At 42.3% G+C, this 26600-nt stretch overlaps 1 protein-coding gene across 6 annotated transcripts in view; it reads right to left on the bottom strand.

Moving 5' to 3' along the window:
- Window positions 1–26600, bottom strand: part of atp8b1 (ATPase phospholipid transporting 8B1) — a 183098-nt gene that overhangs the window by 120004 nt on the left and 36494 nt on the right. The window contains exon 1 of one of the 6 annotated variants that reach the window (XM_078552027.1): window positions 9555–9627. The exons of the other annotated variants lie outside the window; for them this stretch is intronic. The gene's annotated coding sequence lies outside the window, so the exon portion shown is untranslated. Of the gene's footprint in view, window positions 1–9554; window positions 9628–26600 lie in introns of those variants that run through there. 6 annotated transcript variants of the gene reach the window in all.

The raw sequence follows: 26600 nt of genomic DNA, 5'->3' as shown, positions 1-26600 counted from the left end.
AAAATAGGTGGGAAAGCAAGTGGTGAGGATGACACAAGGAGTCTACAGAGGGATATCGACAGGTTAAGTGAATGGGAAAAAACTTGGCAGATGGAATATAATGTGGCAAAATGTGAGGTTATGCACTTTGGCAGGAGAATAGAAGAGCTCAATATTATTTAAGTGGAGAAAGACTGCAGAAAGAAAGCTGCAGCATAGAGGGATTTGGGGGCCCTCGTGCATGAACCACAAAAAGCTAGCATACAGGTTCAACAGGTAATAGAAAATAGAATGTTGGCCTTTATTTCAAAGGGAATGGAGTATAAAAATAGGAAAGTCTTGCTAAAACTATACAAGGCACTAGTTAGACCACGCCTAGAATACTGTGAACAGTTTTGGTCCCCTTATCTAAGGAAAGATATATTGGCATTGGAGGCAGTCCAGAGAAGGTTCACTAGGTTGATCCCGGGTATGGAGGGATTTTCTTATGAGGAGAGGTTGAGTAGGTTGGGCCTGTACTCATTGGAGTTTAGAAGAATGAGAGACGACCTTACTGAAACACATAAGATTCTTAGGGGGCTTGACAAGGTAGATGCTGAGAGGGTGTTTCCCCTTGTGGGAGAGTCTAGGACCAGAGGGCATAATCTCAGAGTAAGGGATCACCCATTTAAGACAGATGAGGAGGAATTTCTTCTCTCAGAGGGTAGTGAATCTATGGAATTCTTTACCGCAGAGAGCTGTAGAGGCTGGGTCGTTAAGTATATTTAAGACTGAGATAGACAGATTTTTAATCAGTAAGGAATCAAAGGTTATGGGGAAAGGCAGGAAAATGGAGTTGTGGATTATCAGATCAGCCATGATCTCGTTGAATGGCAGAGTAGACTCAATGGGCCGAATGGCCTACTTCTAACTCCTACGTCTTATGGTTATGGTAGAGTGGACGGATATGCTGGGCCACGAGATTACAGATTGCGGTCGAATACAACTCTGCTGATGGCCCACTGCACCTCATGAATGCCCAGTCTTGAGCTGCTAGATCTATTCAAAATATATACCATTTAGCTCGCTGGTAGTGCCACACAACACAATGGAGGGTATCCTCAATGTGGCTTAATTTCCACAAGGGCTGTGTGGTTATCACTCCTACCAATGTTGTCATGCACAGATGCATTTGTGACAAGTAGATTGGGGAGGATGAGGTGTTTCCTTCTTTTTGGGTCTCTCATCATCTGCACAGACCCAGTCTATTAACTGTTTTTTTAAATTATTTTTTCATGGGATGTGGGCATTGCTAGCTAGGCCAGCATTTATGGCCCAATTTCCCCTGATTAAGTGATGGTGTGCTGCCTCCTTGAACCGCTGCAGTCGATGTGGTGTAGGTACACCTGTTAGGAAGGGAATTCCAGGATTTTGACCCAGCGACAGTGAAGGAATGGTGATATATTTCCAAGTCCAGATGGTGAGTGGCTTAGAGGGAAACTTCCAGGTGGTGGTGTTCCCATCTATCTGCTGCCCTTGTTCTTCTAGATGTTAGAGGTTGTGGTTTTGGAAGGTTCTGTCGAAGAAAAGAGAGTGTTTTAGACTCAGCCAGCTCAGTCAATCGTGGTGCTACTGAGCCACTCTTGGTGACGGACATTGAAGTCCCCCACCCAGAGTACATTCTGTGTCCATGCCACCCTCAGTGCTTCCTCCAATTGGTGTTCAACATGGAGGAGCACTGATTCATCAGGTGAGGGAGGGGTGGGGTGGTAGGTATAAATCAGCAGGAGGCTTCCTTGCCTATTCTACTTGCTATTTCTACTTAGTTCTGTTGAAGGGTCATGAGGACTCGAAACGTCAACTTTGCTCTTCTCCGCCGATGCTGCCAGACCTGTTGAGTTTTTCCAGGTATTTCTGTTTTTGTTTTGCTTGCCCATGTTTGACCTGATTTTATGAGACTTCATGGGGTCCGTAGTCAATGTTGAGGACTCCCAGGGCGATTCCCTCCTGACTGTATACCACTGTGCTGCCCCCTCTGGTGATGGTGGTGTCTGCGACATAGTCATACTCAAGGAATCATACCTTACAGACACTGTCAGGCTGTTGCTTGACTAGTCCATGGAACAGCTCTCCCAACAGCTCTCCACAAGCCCCCAGATGTTGGCAAGGAGGACACTGCAGGGCTGACAGGGCCAGGTGTGCCATTGTCATTTCTGGTGCCTCGGTTGATGCCGGGTAATCTGTCCGGTTTCATTCCTCAGCGACTTTTCTGTAACTGTTTGATACAACTGTACAACTTGGTGCACTGGTCAGTGGTGGCATGCTAGGACATTTAATCAAGTCAATCACAATGTGGGCCTGGAGCCACATGTAGGCGACACCAGGTAAGTACAGTAGATTTCTTTGCCTAAAGAACATTAGTGAACCAGGTGGTTTTTTTTCCCCTTATGACAATGGTTTCTTGGCCACCACTACTGAGACTAACTTTTAATTCCAGATTTATTAATTCAATTTAAATTCCATCAGCTGCTATGGTGGGATTTGAACCCATGACCCCAGACCATTAGCCTGGGTCTCTGGATTACTAGTCCAGTGACATTACTACTATGCCAGTGCCTCACTCTTGGCAAGTTTGCATCAAAATTACCAAAAGACAATAATGTATCACAGGAGCCATAAGAGTCTTTAAGTAAACAATGTTCAATGCAACAGCTATAAAGAATTATTGTCTAAGATAAAAGCAAAAAATTGCGGATGCTGGAAATCCAAAACAAAAACAAAAATACCTGGAAAAACTCAGCAGGTCTGGCAGCATCAACGGAGAGGAGCACAGTTAACGTTTCGAGTCCGAATGACCCTTCAACAGAACTAAGTAAAAGTAGAAGAGAGGTGAAATATAAGCTGGTTTAAGGGTCGGGGGGGGGGGAGACAAGAAGAGCTGGATAGAGGGCCTGTGATAGGTGGAGATAATCAAAAGATGTCACAGACAAAAGGTCAAAGAGGTGTTGAAGGTGGCGACAAGGAATGTGCTAATTAAGGGTAGAGAGCAGGACGAGCAAGGTACAGATAGCCCTAGTGGGGATGGGGTGGGGTGAAGGGATCGAAATAGGCTAAAAGGTAGAGGTAAAACAATGGAGCGTTGAGCTTCACTGGAACAATGCAGCAAGCCAAGGACGGACATGTGGGCATGAGAGCAGGGTGGTGTGTTGAAATGGCAAGCGACAGGGAGGTCTGGGTAATGCTTGTGGACAGACCGAAGGTGTTCTACAAAGCGGCCACCCAGTCTGCGTTTGGTCTCTCCAATGTAGAAGAAACCGCATTGGGAGCAACGAATGCAGTAGACTAAGTTGAGGGAAGTGCAAGTGAAATGCTGCTTCACTTGAAAGGAGTGTTTGGGCCCTTGGACGGTGAGGAGAGGGGAAGTAAAGGGGCAGGTGTTGCACCTTCTGCGGTTGCATGGGAAGGTGCCGTGGGAGGGGGTTGAGGTGTAGGGGGTGATGGAGGAGTGGACCAAGGTGTCCCGGAGGGAACGATCCCTGCGGAATGCCGCCGGGGTGGGTGAAGGGAAGATGTGTTTGGTGGTGGCATCGTGCTGGAGTTGGCGGAAATGGCGGAGGATGATCCTTTGAATGCAGAGGCTGGTGGGGTGATAAGTGAGGACAAGGGGGACCCTATCATGTTTCTGGGAGGGAGAAGAAGGCGTGAGGGCGGATGCGCGGGAGATGGGCCGGACACGGTTGAGGGCCCTGTTAACCATCGTGGGTGGAAAACCTCGGTTAAGAAAGAAGGAGGACATGTCAGAGGAACTGTTTTTGAAAGTGGCATCATCAGAGCAGATGCGACGGAGGCGAAGGAATTGAGAGAGTGAGATGGAGTCCTTACAGGAAGCGGGGTGTGAGGAGCTGTAGTCGAGGTAGCTGTGGGAGTCGGTAGGCTTGTAATGGATATTGGTGGACAGTCTATCACCAGAAATTGAGACAGAGAGGTCAAGGAAGGAAGGGAAGTGTCAGAGATGGACCATGTGAAAATGATGGAGGGGTGGAAATTGGTTCTGTTCAGTATTAGGTAAACTATTCCAGGAATGGTGGAGTAGGAGTAAGAGGAAGGGCTTTAGATTTTAATTTAAATTGGCCATTAACTTTTTATTGCCTCTTCCAGACGAGGAGGAGGATGGGGGGAGGGAGAACGGTACAGACAGGAGGATGAAATCCAACAGAAGTCAGCTTTATGAAGCAGTATGGCTTTTCTCATGAAACGTGGATGGGAAAATTTATTTCCAAGTAGTCACAAGATGTGAGCATCACTGGCAGGACCAGCATTTATTGCTCATCACCTTGAGGCGGTGGTGGTGAGCCATCTTCTTGAACCACTGCAGTCCATCTGGTGTAGGTACACGCTACAGTCCTGTTAGGAAGGGAGTTCCAGGATTTTGATCCAGCGACAGTGGAGGAACGGTAATATAGTCCCAAGTCAGGATGGTGTGGGGCTTGGAGGTGAACATCCAGGTGGTCAGGTTCACGCATCTGTTGCCCTTGTTCTTCTAGGTGGTCGAGATCAATGTTGATTAAACCAAGATTATAACTCACTGTAGGCACTCTCAGAGTTTAAGTGAGGGTTTCCCATTATAGCTTCTCAATACGACAAGTCAGTCCACTATGACAAATAAGCAGGCTGCATGGTTATACAGTCAAATCCTAAAAGGTAGAGTCTTAACAATAGAAACGTAATTATCATATCTTTAATGTAGACAATAACCTTAACTCCAAACTCCTCAAATTCTTGGACATCAAACAAAAATTGTTACTCAGTTGGCTGGGTAGCTGAATGGCTCACTTCTTGCAGTGGTTACTGTCCTGGATGAATAATTCTGAGAACAAATCCCACCATAGTAGTTATTTTTTTAAAAAAAGAAAAAAGCTGGTTACAGCTAAGGCAATCCAACAGTGTCAAGTTCAACTTGTTGAGTTACATCCCTCAAGGATGGAAACGTGCCATTTATATACATTACAAATGTAATGGTGGTTAAGTGAACATTACATCTGGAGCTATGAAATGCCCTTAGAAATATATTTATAAATTATTTTCCTCCCGACTTTGCTCGTGTCTGGAGAGATTCATCAGTGCTGCTGCTAGTGGTCATTGGTCAGATCACATTAAAATATTAATGAGTGCATGATTTTTCCCCATAATTTCTCCTTGTACTGCCACCATCTAGCACTTGATTGAGTATACACAATGAAGGATTATCGGATTGTTCAGTGAACTTTAAAATGGTGTACTTGCCCTGAGTATTCGGTCCCTGTGTGAAGTGTTTGGCAGTGTCATAATAATGGTAACATTGGGAGTCCATCATTTCGCACAATGTTTACATTGGGGTATTTTGTGTTCAGCAACTTCTGCTCATGTGTTTTCATTTTAAGTCCCGCATACTGAAATTTTCCACTTCTATTCCAGCATGAGTCTCACTTAGCCAAACTGTGTTTCCCATAAAATAAACCAATATTAGAGCTTTGTTTTATATAATGAAAACAACAGGAAATTATGAATTTCCCATAGACATCTACTGGCTGCCATCTATCAGCAGAATAGATGTTTGTTGTTGCTCTTTTTTAAAAAAAGTCAAATATCATTCTGCATGAGAAGGCAGAAATCACCACTGAGGTAAGAAGTTAGTTCAATAAAAGATGACTAGGTTCTCAGTGTATAAAGTGATGAAACCCCCACATTGATCTGAAATTCAATAGAAATGGTTTAAGATTATGCAATTTGTGAAATTTGTGAATATTAAACTACTGGATAATTTTGGCAATTAAAGAGCAGCTATTCTCATTTTGCCAAATCTTCAGCACAGTATAAATGCTAGTTAACAGTGCAAAACCCTCATGCCCGCCATTTGCAGGTTGCAAGATCGAAGATCTTAAGTTACAAGGCTTGAACAATCGTTTTACCGTATCACTAAATCGAAACCCAAATTGCCAGATTAAGAAATCCAATAAGTTAATGAAGGTTTCCCAGTAGCTCCCAATCTGCACCAACACCTACATTTCAGAAATTGTTATGAACAGCTTACATCAGAAGAATTCTCAACTCATTCTTTTATGTTCTTGGCACAATGACAACAATATTGCTTCAAATCAAAGTTAAAAAAAAAAATTCAGAGGCCTAGCCAAAGGAACAAGATCACATGGATAAGCAAACACTCTGCTGTACTTAGAGATAGAAAGACAGAAATTACAAATGCTGAAAACCAGGCTTTAAAATAATAAATGCTGGACGTGTGCAGCTGATCAAAAACTCTGAAAGAAGATATTTCTCAGGGACAGTCTGATCTTTTGTCTTTTCAAGTGCTGACAGCGGTGTATTTCTAGCATTTTCCTTTTGTATTTCTCTATCCAGCCTGACCGTAGTTCTCAGTTCAACCCACACACTTATTGTCCTGCAGTGAATGGAAGCCAATCATTCATCACCATTGTCAAGGCTAAGGACTCTATTACTTATAATAATGAATACTATTTGAATTGTTGGCATGCAAGAAGATGGCTGTGCAGTACTGTCAATAGCATAGTGAACCTGGAATACAGTGCTGCATAAAGTGGACACTCTGTGGACATCACCTTTTCTGCACCAGATGAAAACATACAAATAAACCAGAACTCTCAAGGGTGCTAAGCTAATATCCAGCATCCTTGTGCATCTTGATGCCCGCTTCGTACCCCTGCCACGGATCGCTGACGGAAAAATATGACTTTCATATGAAATTCAGTTACATGTAACAAACGAACAGATGGCAGCAAAATAAAAAACCCTCCATTCCATCATGCTCAAAAGCCAGCTAAATTTACTCAAACTCCCAGGAGACCTCCCGCATGTTAGGGAGTCCAGATTAAATGGAAGGTGGAAAATAAATATCCAGAGCTCAGTCAGAAAGTTGCAGGTTTAAACCCAACTCGAGATATGAACACACAACCTTTGCAATCATTACACTGTAACATCTGGATCCCCCAAGGATCTATCCTTGACCACTTTGGTATTTCTCATCCACATGCTACCCCTTAGAAATCAACCAAGGATATGACATCAGGTTCTATATGTCCATTGATGATGCCCAACTCTACCTCTCCACCATCTCTTTGACCCCAGCTTCTGCATCTGAGATTACAAAGAAAGGGAGCGGCATTCCAAATTTCCTCCCTTTGTCATCTCCTCCATCACTATGCTCCAAGAAGTCTGCCTCTAGCACCGAGTGCATCCTCCACACCATTTATTGTACCATTTGCTGCCATGCCTTCAACCCGAAGCTCATAGCTTAGAAATTCGCACCAGGAAACTATCCACATCTCTCTCCTTTAAGAGATGCCTTTAAAACACTTCTAATGGCCCCTGCCCCACGACTCCATCCCCATGCTTGGCATCAACTTTTATCTGCTTACAATTCAGTGAAGTGCATAGAAATATTTTTCTACAAGTTATGTAAATGCAAATAGTTGTTGCTCAGCTTTTCTGTATGTTGCACCTACAGCCTATTGGGACAGTCTGATGGAAATACCCTTTGAAATCAAGTTGACATTTTGTTTGACACAGCCGAAATGCATTTTTAAAACCGTGGTTTGCGTATTTCTTCGTATATTTTAAAATGCCATCAGTACAGAGCACAATAAAGATCGTCAGAATTTTTCCAAAATATTGAGACAGCTAGGGGAGGTCTCAAGATCCACAGTATGCAATGTGGCCAAATTTGAAAAGAGCAAGTGTGAACACAAGATAACTCCACTTCTAATCATCCAGTAAAGCCTGGCCTGTAAAAATTCAGATTAAAAAAGATTATTTTATAAATTGCTCTGTAAGGAAATCGAATTGACATGAAATAGGTCTCCAGGAGGGCTGTTGCACTGTAGGGCATTTGTTTTTTTGGAGGTTTACCTTATGATAACTGGCGACTGCCCATCATAAGCCACTTCAATGTTGCTGGGTCAAAATCCTGGAACTCCCTTCCCAACAGCACTGTGGATGAACCTACACCACATGGACTGCAGCTGTTCAAGAAGGCAGTTCACCACCACCTTCTCAAGGGCAACTAGGAATGGGCAATAAATGCTGGCCCAGCCAGCGAAGCCCACATCCAGTGAATGAATAAAAAAAAACTTTAGGCGGCAGCATAAACGTCACTTAAGGCAACTCAAAAAAAAAACAGCTTTGAGGTCTGGGGTAGAATGAAGTAGAATAGGGAATCATTTATTGAATTTCTATCCACGCATGCACAGATTCAGAGATACCTTCCCTCTAAGTTTTGCATAACAAATTCAAATAACATTAAGTTTAATTCTAATAGCTGATTTATATTCAGCCATGTTAGGCCATCAAATTCAGCAGGAAGCAGGAGCATAAAGTGGTAACTCATTGCTAACAATTCGAAGAGTAGAATCCCAATATGTCTCACAAATGCTAAACTTTTGTTACTCTAGCATTCTCTCAAGGCAGACGATGAACCTCTACTGTATTTGTAATGTGCTTAGATTTGAAAGATCACAACAAACAAAATTAACTAATGATAAATGAAATAACTAAGCAACAAAAAAGTTACATGATTGAATTTGTAATTCAGAGGGAGCAAATGTCGTTAGCTTTAAACAATATTGATTCAGCCACACTGATTACAAAATGAAACAAGCAGCTTACCCTTTCTCTAAAGCAGAGGAATAAATTGCAAGCAATTGAAGATTGCACTACTTTGCTGCAAAACCATTTTCCATCCATACATAGTGAGAGGCGTTAGCAGACCTCAGTCTAAAACTTAATTTAGTTAAATCATTCCACTTCTACCATCCCTCAAGAGAAAACACACCTTTGTACCTTCAAAAGAAACTGTGCTCAGCCTTGTATCTGATCATAACTCTCACTCCTATATTTCTTTGATGTTGGCAGCTATAATAACCACAGCTATTAATCATTTGGTAGGCACAGTTATATGCTGTCTGATGGAAAGGCTCCTCTGGCAACAATTCCAGGTAGGCCTCAGGTAAGGCAACAAATTATTCATTTAATGTGGCTCCAGTGCCCAGTCTCTAGTTAACAGACAAATGGAGATAGCACTGCCCACCTTCAGCAATTTGGACCAAACCAGGCCTGATTCAAACTCCAGCCAACAACAGATGTCAACTATCAACATTTCAGCCCCTGTGTTCTTGGAGATATTTCTGCCAAATGGTGAAAATGGGTGCAGTACTACTAAGACCAACTTGTTTGCACATTTTAATCCTACTTGCCAAATACAAGAATTTGAACTTGCCCGGAGGTATGGACCACGAACCTGAAGGTTTAGCACTCAAATGCTGAATAGATGCAATTTTCATTGCAATACACGTATTCCAGAAAAAAAAATCCATATTTGGGGTTTTACTATAATATGTTGCTGCAATATCTGGGGCGGAACCTTGACCAATTTGTCAATCAATTAGTTAGTTGCACATGATTACTTTCATTAAAAGCTGGGCTGGTTTCAGTTTGATTAATGCAAAGATGACTTGTTTACCACACAGTAACAATTTGTGAAGAACGACATTAAACGTCAAAAAGTAAAATCAAGTCGCGAGCCTAACCTGAAGATTGTCAGCACACCACACAGCACAAAGTTCAGCTCTTGTCTACAAACTGTGCTCATGCGCACTTAAAGAAAAAGATAAAGAGTGCACACTGGTTTCTATTTTGCAGTACAACACAATAAACTTCACAAACTGAAAACAACAATGTCTGCTTGAAATTACAGTTGGCAAAAAAAGACGAATGCTTAACATAGGGTAAACACTCCTCTATCCACCAACTAAACCTCAGCATTAAATGTTTATTTTAAATGGGTTAATGCCTTCATCAGTGCAATGTCCATGGGAGCACTTTAAGAACTGGCCTGCTGTTTTCACCAACAGGGTTTAACCCTGTATTTTAGAAGTTTTGAAAACCACAACTTGAAACACAGCAACTTAATCAGTATCTAAACGATCAAAAGTTTCAGCAGGAAATTTCATTCATACTGAGCTTATTTCAAAAATGCTGACTCACCCTGATTACTTTAAAAGGAACTTGGAAAGGTAAAAACTGGCAATTACAGGATGCAGAGTGGATTTTGCAACAACGGCCACTCCCATTATACCTTGTACCCCTATAATAAACTTCACTGCTCAAGATCCAATTAAACACTTCCACGGCACACAAAAGAGAACAAGAAGCCTTGTTCAGCAGTATCGGAACGATTATTTTCTCAGGGTGGAGAGGAGGGTTGGACGTTGTTTGGATACAAGTTTAGGTCAATGAGAAAGGTTTTTAAACAGTCTTTTGTTCCAAATGGGAAATTCACAAGGCTGCTTATGTCTATTAGCTTAAATTCAAATAAAGCAAATGAGAAAAAAAAACAAACAGTCCTGTGGAACAAAATCTCCAAAGCACAAAAAGCTCAACAACCACTTATGGTTCCAATGAAGCTCAAGGAACAGTATCTTTCAAATCAGACATTTAACAGCCTTCTGGACTCACCGCACTTTTATTTTACTGTGGGTCGCAAGACCCCAATGTTGGGACCAAATGGGGATACCGAGCCCGCACTTGCTGGCAGTGGGACCAGCTCAGCCATTTTGCCTATGGGCAGGTTGCCAATGCTGCTGGCCCAGAGGGTGGGTGCTGCTGCTGAGGCAGGTCAAGGATCCAGAGGGCATCTCACCAAGAACGCGCCCTTGGGACAGCTAAATATAATTAAAAATTCAGGATGGATGAGGGAGGAAGACTCCACCCAGAGGGGAAAGCTCTCCAGGAGAAGAGTTGGGTCTGTGGGAGCTGCCTTTCCTGCCCACAGCCTGCCGTGCAGCATTGAGCCTCTGACTTTGAAGACGCCCTGGGCTACCACAAGGAGGCTGCCAACATGGCAGCCACTTAATAGCCCCCTAACAGAATCCTTAATTATGAAAATCAGCTTCCTGCCTCCATTTAGCAAGCAACCAATCCACATCCCGGCCCGACTCAATTCCACCACTGGAATCTACCTGATGATGGGACTGCACCAGGGAGCAGTCTCAACATGCGAGGCTCCTGCTATTTTGCCAGCCAATCTCCACTCTATTCACACCATTTGGGAGTTGGTAAAATTTGAGTTCGACAATTTCAGATGACCTCTGCCCCGCATTTTTGGAAGGCAGCTGTTGGTGATTATTCTGCTATTCCCATTTACACCTCCCGTGTTTTCTTTGCTTGACCCATTACCATTTTTGGTCTTGCACCATCATTTTTGTCATTTAATCTCTCCTGCCTTGAACAGAACTTCTCTTTTTCTCTGCCCCCTCTTTTCCCTTCCTCTGACTTGCTTAAAACCCATCACATTCCTAACTTTTCCCTGTTCTGATGAAAGGCCACTGACCAGCATTAAGTGCTTCTTCCTCTCTACAGATCGTGCCCGACCTGAGTCTTTCCAGCATTTTGTCGTCGTTTCAGATTTCTAGTATTTTGCTTTTCATCTGCTTAGATGCTGCCAGTTTATCAATAACTTGACTGCTATTCACTGCAGTTTGCTGCTCAACATTTAGAAGTACAAACCAAACTAATCAGTTTTCACTGGGAAAACTGCAGAACTGGCTTCCTCTGGGAAAACATCACGTGTTTCCACGTTCTGCCAATTGATATAAGGCACATGCTTCCAGGAGTGATCCAATACAGAAAGAGAACTGGACACACAGCTGTGTTCATCAATGCCTTCGACTCTGCTGCAATTTCACACGTCAGTGTGCCCTCCTCTCCACAGCACAGACTGAAAAGGTCCATAAAAAGATAAGGCCAATCACGAATGAACATGCTACGCATCTTACATGAAAGTCATGAACAGAAAGCAGTCTCCCAGTGAAATGCATTGCTTCCTTTTTGAACCTTGCGTGTTTTGTTTGTATGTTCATATCATAGAAACAAGAAAATAGCCTAATAGACTAAATTCACTTAACAAATTAACACACCTGAATATATTCGCTTTAACTTGCTGTTTCATAGTCCATTGGTAGTCATATATCAGCTAGTAAATTTCAAATGTATCGTTGATTGACGTTACTCCAGGTGAAATGTTGTAAACCAACATGATGCACCTGGACTTCGACCATTAGCATCAGTTGGCAAAATAAACACACGGTCATAAAGGAACACAGTTATTGTGCTATTTGTGAATTGAAGAGGAAGGAAGGTGAGACTGGAGAATTCTACGATTCCATGAAATTTGGAAAACATGAAAGTTAGATTGCACTCAAGTCAGGCAGCATCAGCTCTGAAATGTTAACTGGCTGTTTCTCCAGAGTTGCTGCCTGATCTGCTGAGTAATTCCATTTTTCTCAGCGTACATTCGAAGATTTCTTTTTCACAGAGGATTGTTAGAACATGGAATACCTCACAAAAAGTAGATATGAAGGCTATAATATCCAAGAGGGAACTGGAGTTATTTGAATAACTATAATATAAAATTATATGGACAGGGTGGGGGGTGCAACGAAATAGGATTCAAGTAGTTGGCTTTACTTGAAGCGCTGGCACCAGTACAAGAACGATGACCTGTTGGGCTCTTTCTGTGATGTAATTTCCATGATTTATACATAATTGATGGAGAGGGGAAAAGAAAGAAGATACTACATACTGTCTACCACAGTTTTCTAGAGGGGGCCTAACCAAGATATTTTGCAAGATCTTAACTCCACATTTACTTATATTAAATGTAATTTACCAAATACAGGCCTATTCCCCATGAAGCACATCAGATTGTAACTATTTTTGTGTTTTGGATTATCTCAGATTTATGAGCCAACCTCAAACTTGTGGATATTAATCCTTCATCCAGATTGTTAACATAGGTTGTGAAAAGCAACCCCCAAGGAACTCGACTAGTGACCAATCTCTACGTAGAATTGCTACCATTAATGATGACTATCATTTCTGAGGATGAAACGGATTTGCTGTCCAGCCCAGGGTTGCCCTCCACTTCCACAGGACTTGATGTTGGTACAGGAGCCTAGTATGTGACACTTGGTCAGAAACTTGTGGTGGGGGGGGAAAGAAAAAAACACAAACCACACCATCTCAATCAAGCTACTAACCCATTAAAATATAGTAGCCTAATGAAGACTTCAACCAGAATGCAATGATATAACCTTTTCCAGAAGCTACATTACAAGTCTCTCATAACATTTCCACAGCCAATGTAGTCACACAGTGAATCCCAAATGATCCATTCCAACAACTTTCCTCTAACTGACATCATGTTTATGGGCTGATAATTTTCCATTTTTGACTTACTGCCCTTGAAAATTGGCATGATATAAGCCTCCCATCAGTCCATGTTTACTTTTGCTCAGTTTGAATTTCAACACCCATCACCAAAACTAGGCACAAAGTAAAAGTCAACGCATTTGCTCCTTACTTAGAATTTTTGATCTGCTCATGATTCATCGTTTTTTAAAAGTTAGTTTTTCTGACAACATATTCATTTAAAAGGCACGTAAAGAAATTGTACTGGAGAAAGCTGTGAGGAAGATACAAACAGATAGACAGGTAATCAAGAAGTTGGTAAATGATATGGAGAAGTGTGGACTCATTTATTTTGATGGGAAAATCGAAAAAGTGAACATAGTAAGAGACAGGGAAATGTTGGCATTCAAAGGGATCTGGGTACCCTTGCCCACAAAGTCAAAGTTAGCAAACATTTAGGAAAACAAAATGGCATTTTGGCCTTTTTAAAAGGGGATTGGAATATAGGAGTGAAGAAGTCTTACTACAATTGTATACAGCCTTGGCAAGACCACACTTGGGCCTGAATTTTTGGATGGCTGGGTCTTGCTTCCTGCCATCTGAAGAGTTGGCAGAGATGACCGCCCTACAGCCAATTTACACTCCGATGAGCATCATTTAGGTGGGACTTGCGCCTCTTACTCGGGATGAAGTCCCACCTTAGAGAGCTGCTGGCCAATCTGATTGGCTGGCAGCTCTCCAGTCCGACTCCCCAGTCTCCTGTCCATTGCAGCAAGTACGCTATTCAAGAAGATGTCGGAGACTAAGTCCGGGAACTGGAGGCCCAGTTAACTTCAGGGGGGTCCCAGGATAAGGAGGGTAGGAAAGGCAGAGGGGTGACTGGGATAAAAACCAAAAACTACTGCGGATGCTGGAAATCCAAAACAAAAACAGAATTACCTGGAAAAACTCAGCAGGTCTGGCAGCATCGGTGGAGAAGAAAAGAGTTGACGTTTCGGGTCCACATGACCCTTCAACAGAACTGTTCTGTTGAAGGGTCATGTGGACCCGAAACGTCAACTCTTTTCTTCTCCACCGATGCTGCCAGACCTGCTGAGTTTTTCCAGGTAATTCTGTTTTTGTTTTGGGGTGACTGGGGTCCTGGGGGATAGGCCGAGGAGGGAGGGAGGTCCAGAGGACACCGGACCTTAAGGGTGGAGGGGGAGGCGTCCAACTTCAGAAGGGGGCTTCTGATGGAGGCGCCCCCATGCCCCCCATCCCCTTCCCAACCTGGATGTAACTTTGATATAATTCAGGCTTGTTCAATCTGTCTGCCACCCTAAAAATTGAGGCTGGGTGGGAAACATAAGGACCTCAGCTGGGGCAATGGTGGGCTTCCCATCCAAGGCCTTGACTGCCATGGCATAAAATTGCTGTGTGGTCAAGGTGGACAGGGACCTGGAGGGAATCCCCTCCCCACACCTCCCCCAACCTAAAAACCAGCTGGTGGGGGTGTCTAAAATTCTGGTCCTGGAGCAGCACTGTGTACTGTTTTGCTCTCATTACCCAAGGAAGAATATACTTGCCTTAGTGAGGAGTGCAATAAAGGGTTCACTGGACTGATTCCTGCAATCATCCTCCAAGGGGAGATTGGGTAGAATCGACCTGTATTATCTAGAGTTATGAACAATAAGAGGTGAAACGTTCCTTAAGGGACTTGACAGGGTAGATGCTTAGATGATGTTTCTGCAGTCGGGGAATCATTGAATAGCTATAGCACAGAAGGAGGCCATTCAGCCTTTCAGTGTGTGCGCTGGCTGTCTGCTTGAGTAATTCACCCAGAACCACTCCCCACCTTTTTGCCATCATCCTGCAAATATTTCCCCTTCAGGAAATGATCCAATCCTGTTCTGAAAACCTTGATTAAATTTGCCTCCACCATACACTCAGGCAGTGTATTCCATATCCTAACCACTCGCTGCATTAAAAGGTTTTTCCTTGTGTCTCCATTCCCTTTTTTGCCAATCACCTTAAATCGGTGCTCTTGATTCTTCCACCAATGGGAACAGTTTCTCCCCATCAGCTCTGTCTCGCCCTCTCAACATTTTGAACGCCTCTATCAAATCTCCTCTCAACCTTCTCTTCTCCAAGGAAAGCAATCCAAATTTCTCCAATGTATCCAAACAACTGAAGCTCCTCATCCCTGAAACCATTCTCATGAATTTTTTCTACACCCTGTCTAATGCTTTCACAACGTTCCCAAAGTGTGGTGCCCAGGATTGGATGCAATACTCCAGTTGAGGCTGAAAGATTTTTTATACACGTTTAACATAGCTTCCTTGCTTTTGTACTCAATGCCCCTTATTAATTAAACCTAGGATCCTGTATGCCTTTTTTGGCTGCATTCTCAATTTGCCCTGCCGCCAGTAGTGGGAGTCTTGAGCTAGGCATCAGTCTCAGCATAATAATAGGACAGCCAATTAGGATTGAGATAGAGAGCAATTTCCTCATTCTTTACCACGTTGAATGCATTCAGGACAGATAGCTGGAAATTTGGCAGCAAGAGAATCAAAGGATACGGTGATCAGTAAAGAAAGTTAAGTAGGAGTTAAGGTAAAAAATCGCTGATGATCATATTGAATAGCAGAGCAGGTTCAAAAGGCCATATGGCATATTCCAACTCAGTGGCTCAGTGGGTAGTACTCATGCCTATGACTCAAGGTTTTGGGTCCAAGTCCCATTCCAGGACTTAAGCACAGAAACCAAGGCTGACCATTCAGTGATGCACTGAAGGAACACCACACCGTCAAAGTGCAGTCTTTCAGATGAGAGCTTAAAACAACCAAGGCCCCAAATACCTTCTCAAGTGGGCATAAAAGTGCCCACAGCACTCTTTCAAGGAGGAGCAGCGGAGTTATCCACAGAGTCCTGGCCAATATTATTTATCCCTCAGTCAACATCACACAAGTAGATTATCTGGTCATTATCACGTCATTCTTATGGAAACCTGTTATATGCAAATTGGTTGCTGTGTTTCCTACATTTGTTACAATCCTGGATCAGGCCCCCCAGTTTTTGGTAAGATCTGGTTAGGGACCATTGTTTTGTTTAAAGCAGACAAAGTCTGAGATTCAAGACACTTGCTAAGAGAATATAGCCACAAGATTCCACGGTTTTTGAACAAGCAAAAGAAGGTCAAAAAGATAAAACAACTTATGATATCTATCTATACTCTAACATTCAGGGTTAATACGAGGCACATGTGAATTAACAAGCAAACTGTGGTCGAACACACCATGTCGAACAATAAATAGCAAATGCGACCAAGACAGATCCTGCTGATTTCTCAGCTACCAACTCAGACATCAGTAAACACTGAGTCAACCAATCTCCTTGAAACGCTGCCTCCCTCATGAGGAACTCCAAACTTTTCACTTCGAAGATCCGAGTATCTGAGACAGTCCAAGTTAAAGCAGCTTTAAGGGAATTCGCTCGCTGCATACCAGGGTTTCAATCCCGTATCTTGAGACTCCGCTCCCCTGGATTTCTAAATCTGCACTGCAGCCTCGATTTACTGGCACAATTTCAGCTCTTCAATAGTGGGCTAGCTTCACTGAGCTGGCACTCATCTGGATTTCATTAAGCTCCCATCTCCCCAGCTACACCAACCTATAAATGGCTGAGGGGGCTGCTTCTGAGTCCTAAGCCTTTCCAGCACAGAGCCAGTGACCTTCTGCCACCTTCTCAGAGCCCCAGGACTTCCTGAGCCCTAACTGCACAGAGCTATTGAATGGCTCCGGGGACTTAAAAAATTACCTCTAAAATATTACTATAAACCATGAACTAGGTACTTATAACACATTACAAAAGGAACTAGGCTTCAAATGCACTTCATTGGCCATAAAGAACTTTGAGATGTCCTGTGGTCAGGCAAAGAGCTATATAAATGCAAGTTTTAAAAAATCATTTCTTATGCTCTTATTTTCTTAAGCACAACAACTTGGCTACTTCCATTTTGCTTGCGGTGACTAACCGATTGTGTCACCTAACACAAAATGGAAAAGGATGGCCTAATGTGTACGAGGAAGGCAATTTCAGCTTGGGCCTCTCCCAATGATGGTGTGCAACTCAGACAGAGAAGAAACAGCAATGGTGACAGACATTAATTTCCAATTCCTGTGGGGAGGGGTGGGGAATGCTAACGTGGTGCAAACCTCTTCTCATTATTTTCATTCGGAAGACTTGCATAGAAAACACGAGGGCCAATATAGTTAAAAAAATGTCTCCAATACTATTTACAGGAAAATATTTTATTACAACTTGTATTCATATGCCTGGGGTGTTGCTTTGGGCTGCATTAAAGTGCTTCATTTGGAGTTTGGTGAGAGGGGGACTTTTAAGGGTTACTTTCTATCTAAAGTCTAATCTTGCTTTACTTTAGCAACTAACTAAAAGTTGCTCTTTGGGTTGGGAGAAGGTGAGTTTTAGTCCAGCTTTAAAACATGGGTTATGCAGGCTCTGCTTGCAGCTGCAGCTAGTAAATTAGTTAACTGGCTTAAACAGGTTTTCAGAAGATAATTTCAGGATTACTCCTAGTGCCACATGCTCGCAAGAGAATAGGAGAATAGGCTGGGTGAATGCATGGTTAGATAGATGGTGTAGGAGGAAAGGATTTGAATTCCTGAGGCATTGGCACCAATTCTGGCGAAGATGGGACCTGTACAAGCTGGGACGGGTTGCACCCCAGCAGGACTGGAACCAATATCCTCACAGGGGTATTCGCGAGTACTGTGAGGGAGGGTTTAAACTAGATTTGCAGGGAGACGAGAACTTGAGCAGGGAGTCACTAGAGAGGGAAACAAAGACAGGAATGAAAGACAGAAAAGTAGAAGGCAAAAGTGGAAGGCAGAGGAAACAAGGACTAGCAGCAAATGGGCCCATAGTACAAAAAATGTGTAAAACTGTTAAAAATACAAGTCTAAAGGCACTGTATCTGAATGCACAGAGCATCCGCAATAAGGTGGACGAATTAACAGTGCAAACGGTTGTAAACAGGTATAATATGATTGCGATTACAGAGACATGGCTGCAGGGTGACCAAGGCTGGGAACTGAATATCCAAGTGTACTTGATATTTAGGACAGACAAGCAAAAAGGTGTGATGTGGCCTTGTTAGTTAAGAATGAAAAAGTGCAATAGTGAGAGAGGATATCAGCTCAGAAAATCTAGATGTAGTCTGGACGGAGCTAAGAAGCAACAAGGGGTGGAAAACATTAGTGGGAGTTGTCTGTGGGCCTCCAAACAGTAGTGGCAAGGTAGGGGATGGCATGAAACAGGAAAATAGAGATGCACGTAACAAGTGTGCTACAGTAATTATGGGTGACTTTAATCTACACTGGGCAAAACAAATTAGCAATGATACTGTGGTGAATGAATTCCTGGAGGACGTACAAGTTTTTTTTTTAGACCATTATATCGAAGAACTGACTAGGGAACAGGCTTTCCTGGATTTGGTATTGTGCAATGAGAAGGGTTTAATTAATAATCTTGCTATGTGGGGTCCTTTAGGGGACAGTGACCATAACATGAGAGAATTCTTCATTAGGGTGGAAAGTAAAGTAGTCCGATCTGAAACTAGGGTCCTAAATCTTAAAGGAAACTGCAAAATTATGAGGTGTGAGTTGGCTAAAATAGATTGAGGAACATCATTAAAAGGCATGACGGTGGATAGGCAATGGTTAATATTTAAGGAACAAGTGTATGAAATGCAACAGTTATACATTCCTTTCTGACGCAAAAACAACAGGAAAAGCGGCCCAACCATGGCTAACAAAACAAATTAAGGATAGTATTAGATCCAAAGAGGAATCAGATAAATTTGCTAGAAAAAGTAGCAAGCCTGAGGATTTGGAGCAGTTTAGGATTCAGAGGAGCTAAAGATTGATTATGAGGGGAAAAGTAGAATATGAGAGTAAACCTGCAAGGAACATAGGAGCTTTTACAGTCTGCTTTTATAACTATGTAAAAAGAAAAGGATTAGTGAAGATAAATGTAGGTCCCTTACATTCTGAAACAAGGGAATTTATAATAGAAAACAAGGAAATGGCAGAGCAATTAAACTACTACTTTAGTTCTGCCTTCATGGAGGAAGACACAAATAACTTCCCAGAAATACTAGGGAACCAAGGGTCTAGTGAGAAGGAGGAATTGAAGGAAATTAGTATTACTAAAACAATAGTTCTGGAGAAATTGACGGAACTGAAATCCCCAGGGCCTGATAATCTACATCCCAGGGTGCTATAGGAGGTAGTAGTGGATGTGTTGGTTGTCATCTTCCAAAATTCTGTAGATTCTGGAACAGTCCCGGCAGATTGGAGGGTGGCAAATGTAACCCCACTATTTCAAAAAGGGAGGGAGGGAGAAAACAGCGAATTACAGACCAGTTAGCCTAACATCAGTAGTAGGGAAAATGCTAGAGACTATTATAAAGGATATGATAACAGGACACTTAGAAACGATCAACAGGATTAGACAAAGTCAACATGGATTTATGAAAGGGAAATCATGTTTGACAAACCTACTGGAGTTTTTTTTGAGGACATAACCAGCAGAATAGATAAGGGAGAATCAGTGGATGTGGTGTATTTGGATTTTCAGAAAGCTTTTGATAGAGTCCCACATAATAAGTTAATGTGTAAAATTAAAGCACATGGGATTGGGGGTAAGATATTGCATGGATTGAGAATTGGTTAGCAGACAGAAAACAGAGAGGAGGAGTAAATGGGTCTTTTTCGGCGTGGCAGGCGGTGACTAATGAGGTACCACAGAGATCAGTGCTTGGGTCCCGCTATTCACAATATACATCAATTATTTGGATGAGGGAACCAAACGTAACATTTCCAAGTTTGCTGATGACACGAAACTTGGTGGAAATGTGAGCAATGAGGGGGTGTTAAGAGGCTTCAAGGTGATTTAGACAAGTTGAGTCAGTGGGTGAATACATGGCAGATGCAGTATAACGTGGATAAGTGTGAAGTTATCCACTTTGGTAGGAAAAACAGAACGGCAGGGTATTATTTAAATAGTGATAGGTTGGGAAATGTTGGTGTGCAAAGGGACCTGGGTGTCCTTGTACACCAATCACTGAAAGCAAGTACGCAGATGCAGCAAGCAGTTAAGGCGACAAATGGTATGTTGGCCTTCATTGTGAGAAGACTCGGGTACAGGAGCAAAGGTGCCTTACTGCAGCTGTACAGGGCCTTTGTGAGACCACACCTAGAGTACTGTGTACAGTTTTGGTCTCCTTGCCTAAGAAATAATATACTTGCCATAGAGGGAGTGCATTGAAGGTTCACCAGACTGATTCCTGGGTTGGCAGGATTGTCATATGAGGACAGATTGGGCCAACTAGGCCTGTATTCACTGGAGTTCAGAAGAATGAGAGGGGATCTCATTGTAACGTATAAAATTCTGACAGGGATGGACAGACTGGATACAGGGATGACATTTCACTAGGTGGCCTAGAACAAGGGGTCAGAGTCTCAGGATATGGGATAGGCCATTTGGGACTGAGATGAGGAGAAACTTTTTCACTCAGAGGGTGGCAAACCTATGAAATTATCTACCACAGAGGCTGTGGAGGCCAAGTTACTTAGTATATTTAAGAAGGAAATAGATAGATTTCTGGACTCTCAATGCGTCAAGAGGTATGGGGAAAGCACAGGAGAACAACATTGAGACAGAGGATCAGCCATGATCATACTGAATGGCAGAGCAGGCTCGAAGGGCCGAATTACCTACTCCTGCTTTCCTTGTTTCTATGTTAATGTAATGAAACATCCCAAGGTACATCACAGGAGCATCATAAAACAGAATATGACATACAAAAATATAAGAGAAACCGAATAGTAAAAAAGTAATATGGGTCAATTAAAGCTGAATGCAGCACAATAAAGAAATGGCAGGTTCTTTTTTTTAAATAAAGTGTGACTCTGTCCACTGTGGAAGCTGATACCAAGGATTAGATCAGTTGCCACAGTGGTTAATGGACTGAATGCCAGCCACAACTATAAAAATAGGCCAACAGAACTTTGTGAATTTCATGAAGGGAAACAAAATAATGGGACTCAAGATAGACTAAATGTCCAGAACCTGCTCTGTTTCCACCCCAGAGGGAGTATTAGAAGAAATAAGTGAGGAAATTGCAGTTATGTTTATAATTCCTCAAGAGCCCTCTGGAATTTTGCCTTTGGATTTAAGAATTTCAATTGTCACTCTGTTCTTTAAGAAGTGGGTGGGGGTCAGAAGCAAACTACGACCCGATATTTTAACATTAATTGTGGGGGAAGTTTCTGAGCATTGGAGCAAGCATTAGCTGATCAAAGAAAGCGTACCTTTCTGAATAAATCTGTAACAGATCTGAATAGTCTCAGCAAACTGAGGTGTGTGGGCCAGGGAGTATCCATGTATACCTGTCTATATGAGCTTCCAGACAGCAGAACAAAGTTCTGCATGAGATTAACAGAAATGAAAGTGCACAGAATTGGAAGTAACCCTGTGACATGGTTTGGTAATTGGTAGGGAAACGTTCTCTTATTTGCAGGATGTGACAACTGATGCTCCCAAGGAATCTGTGTTGGGGCCTCAATATCAAAAGGGTGCAGATGACACTATTAGACAGGAGTTAGAAGTTATAAGGGATAACTATCAACATCCTGGGGGTTACCATTGACCAGAAACTGAACTGGACTAGCCATATAAATACTGTGGCTACAAGAGCAGGTCAGAGGCTAGGAACCGTGTGATGAGTAACTCACCTCCTGACTCCCCAAAGCCTGTCCACCATCTACAAGGCACAAGTCAGGAGTGTGATGGAATACTCTGCACTTGTCTGAATGAATGCAGCTTCTACAACACTGAAGAAGCTGGACACCGTCCAGGACAAAGCAGCCCACTTGATTGGCACCACATCCACAAACATTTACTCCCTCCACCACCGACACACAGTAGCAGCAGTGTGTACCATCTACAAGGTGCACTGCAGGAATTCACCAAGGCTCCTTAGACAGCATCTTCCAAGCCGTTGACCACTACCACCTAGAAGGACAAGGGCAGCAGATAGATGGGAACACCACCACCTGGAAGCTCCCCTCCAAGTCACTCACCACCCTAACTTGGAAATATATCGCTGTTCCTTCACTGTCGCTGGGTCAAAGTCCTGGAACACCCTTCCTAACAGCACTGTGGGTGTACCTACACCACATGGACTGTAGTGGTTCAAGAAGGCAGCTCACCACCACCTTCTCAAGGGCAACTAGGGATGGGTAATAAATGCTGGCCTAGCCAGCAAAGCCCACACCCCGTGAATGAGTAAAAAATAAAGGAAACATAGACTAAATGAATGGGCGAAACGTAAGTGAAACTGTGGGAAATGGAGTTCAATGTGGGGAAGTTCAAGGCCGTGCATTTTGAATCCACCATCCAAAAGAAATGCCAACAGAAAATACAAATCTGGAAGCAGAGAAAATAGTGGGAGGAAAATGTTGCAGCACTGAGAATTCCTGCAGTCCTTGATGAGGTTAACACCTAAATTTTGTGTTAGTAAATATTGTACAGGGGGAATTAATGAGCTGTGAAGAATTGCCCGAAATAGCCAACATGTCTCATAGGCTGTGAGCAACACCTTTTAATTAACTCCTATGGTTATGGTAAATGGTTAACATTATTTGCCCAATGAAGGCAGCTGCCCATGATAAGCATAGTGGTACAAGTGGTGGGAACTATACTTAAATCAAACTTTAATTTGCACTGCAGGCATTGGACACAACACAAAGGCTTTGATCATTCACTACAAGAAGAATTCATTTAGCTGCCTTTGCAGCTATTGCATCACCTGATCAGTATGAAACCTAACAAATCTGGACACAGTGAGCACCAAGCAGTAATTGCTAAGTTTATTAGTGGACAAGCTCATTGTCTGAGTATTGAGTCACAATGAGCAAATTGATTAAGATATTAAAGCTACCAACTATTATTCTCCAGATTTTTCCTTGCACATGGCTTGCAGCAATCCAGCTTTCCTAACTAGATGAGTCAATCTCCATCTGTTACACCAGAAACCATGGAGTTCTCTACTGATTGATTAACTCTGCACTGACCAATCTTAACCAGTCATGGTTGGTGTGTTGCAATTGGTTTCAGCATCCCAGGCCAGAGGTCAAGAACCTGCGGCTTCAGAGCTGTGCACAGCTCGCTCAGAACTCATGCAGTTCCTGGCCATTATTAATTGAACCCATTTTCATGGTAATTCAATGGACTATTTTTTTAAATTTTGTTAATATTGTACTTGTGAGAAAGTTTCAATTTACAACTTTTCTGCAAAACAACCTTTAAAATGCTGTTGAAAAACAAGACAAAGGCACATTTCATTATTGCCATTTGAGTGACAGCTTTGCAGTTCTTAAAATACTGCATTTTTGACTAAGTTTTTAAAAAAAAAATTCTTAAGTTGGCCCCTGTTCCAGACTTCAGAGGAAAGGAAAAGTCAGGGTGTCACTTCCACATGCTACCCAACAACTGACTAGGTACATCTGGAGTTTAGTTGTGACACCCACCAAGAAAAATTAGCCTCATACCACTAGTCATTTGGAGCAACACATTAAGGATAGCTATTTCAATGAACTACCACACACAACTCCATCCAGAAAATACTCAGCATGTTCAGGAAGCCAGAGACAATTGAGGCAAAAAAATCCAATTCCAATACAATGAGGTTTATTTTCCACTTAAGCCAATTGAATTTAATACTGTGCTATGTGCTTTGAGTGATGCTATTAACACATCGCCTCAAATCAGTGATAACACAGCAACCACCAACGGTTTCACCTTATTCTGTTTAATTTAAAATATTGTCTTCAGGTGTAAAACTTCGATTATTATACTATCCTCAATTGTCAAAGTTGAAGCACATGTAAAGAACGTTGCACACTTACCCCACTTTCACAGCTGAATTCAAGGAGGGGAAGTCCACCTGCCCAAGAAGAACATACAAAAGGGCACAATTTACATCAGGATACACAAGTCACTTTAACTATGACACCAACTAAGGCCCAGAGTCTCAAGACCAGGAAAAGCTGAGGTCAGGCTGGTTCTTGGGCATAGGAGGCACAGATAAGTCCATTTTTTTTTTGAAAGGTTCCTTGTGAGCTATGAAAAGCAAGTGACTCTGCCCCCTCTGCTCCACGTGATTCAATGCTCACTCATGTGCAGTGACAACATTTCCGTCAGCTTTGGACAGGAGTCAGGGTCGCAGCATGCCAATGAAGAGTCAGAGGTTCACTTTGGCCCCTGCACCAAATTCCCACGCTGAAAAAAAAATGGAGTTCAATTGCCACTCAAGCAACCAAAGGAGCAAACTGCTGTCTTGGGCAATAGGATAGCGTTAGGGAGGTTATATACTTGTAAGCAAGGTTAGATAACCTGTCAGGGAGACAAGCACTCATGTGCTTCATTTCTGTAACAGAAGTAGACAAATTGTATCAAGTTTATAAACAACTCTATCAATCTAATTGCCTGAGTGTTTTACTGACTGCAGAATAAAGCAGCTAATTATACAAACCAAATTTTTTATGACCTAGCGTTAGCCTAGTTGACCCAAGAGATTTTCTTTATTCTTTCATGGCATGTGGGTGTCGTGAGCAAAGTCAGCATTTGTTGCCCATCCCTAATTTCCCTTGAACCGAATGGTTTGCTAGGCCATTACAGAGGGCAGTTGAGAGTCAACCACATTGCTATGGGTCTGGAGTCACATGTAGGCCAGTAAGGACAGCAGATTTCCTTCCTTGAAGGGCATGAGTGAACCAGATAGATTTTTACAACAAATCAAAAATAATTTCACGGTCACCACTGAGACTAGCTTTCAAATCCAGATTTATTAGCTGCCGTGGTGGGATTTGAACCTGTGTCCCCAGCACATTAACCAGGGCCTCTGGATTACTAGTCCAGTGACATCATTATTACGCTACCATCTTACCCAAGCAGGTCACTTGGTGAGGAACAAAAAGATGGTTTCATGAATATACTCCCAGCTCCCATAATCACACTAGTAGATGCCGGAGTCAACCTCCTTAAGGAAGCATTCAATCCCCTCAAGGGTGTTGCTGGCATCACTGGAACCAATTAGATATCTGTAGCAGACCTGAATTCTTCATATCCACCTACATGCCCTTGCCATATCTTAAATCCCATTTCGCTAAATATGTAACTTGTTTCCTATTTCTAGTATTTACTTCGATTACCTCCTCTAGTTTCTCATTCCAGAATGTTACATCCAATTTTAAGCTGGTATCCCCCTGTGCTGCAGGTAGCAAATATGGTAGTTTTCCTATTCCAATTGTATTGATTGCTTTACCTGGGGTTAAATCACATTGATATCTGTTGTCCAAGGGCTTCAGTTTCTCTACAAATTATTTTTCCTGTTATTAACAATTAATACCTCAGTGTTACTTATATTTTCACTTCAACCACACACTTACTTTCAGAATATTCTATGCTTCTTGTTCTGCCCAGATACTAATGCTGTTTTTTTTTGGTCATTACAGGGGTACAAATACTACAAAGTTTTATTTTGGCCCAATGATACCACCAAGTAGTCTGTATCCCAAGATTCTTTAAGTAACAATGTGGTTTGTCTTTTATGACTTGCCCAATTATAGATCAACTTCTACATAACAAAAAAGTGCAGATAGTTAGAACTTAATCCATCCTTCATCTGTCTCAGCTCTGGGATTTGCTTATTAAACATCTGTGCCCCATCACCTCCTTTTCATTGTACTGGAACATCCTTAATATTCTTTGACCAAGTTTTTCGTGACCTCTCCCAATATTTCCTTGCCGCAATGCTGTCAGATTTAATCCTGGGATTCGCCTTAGGACCTTTTACTTTGTTAAAAAGATGCCGTATTAATGCATTGTTGTTGTTGAACTGTTGCTTTCAATATTTGCAGCATGCAACATGGTGTTGATTCTGATATGAAAACAGTATCAATCTCAGTTTGCTACTTTTTGAATTTCTGTTCTACCCAGATGCTGGTTAGAATGTGGAACTTGCTACCACATGGAAAAGCTGAAGTTAAGAGCAAAGAACCATTTAAAAGGGGAGCTGGCAAAGTACATGAATCGAAAAAGGAACAGAAGATAATGCTGATAGCCAAATTAATTGAATCAGGAGTAAGGTTGTATGAAGCATAAATGTTGGCATAGACCAGTTGGGCCAAATGGCCTGTCTGAGCTGTAAATTCGATGTAATTTGGTGACCCGCTGAATATTTCTGGGGTCCAGATGAACAGGCATTATTTGCTTTTACTATTACCAATATTTAATTTATCTACTTAATAAGCTCATCATTT

The sequence above is a fragment of the Cetorhinus maximus genome, chromosome 1 (assembly GCF_964194155.1).
Source record: "Cetorhinus maximus chromosome 1, sCetMax3.hap1.1, whole genome shotgun sequence".
Lineage (NCBI taxonomy): Eukaryota > Metazoa > Chordata > Chondrichthyes > Lamniformes > Cetorhinidae > Cetorhinus > Cetorhinus maximus.
This window is presented reverse-complemented; position numbering and strand designations above follow the sequence as displayed.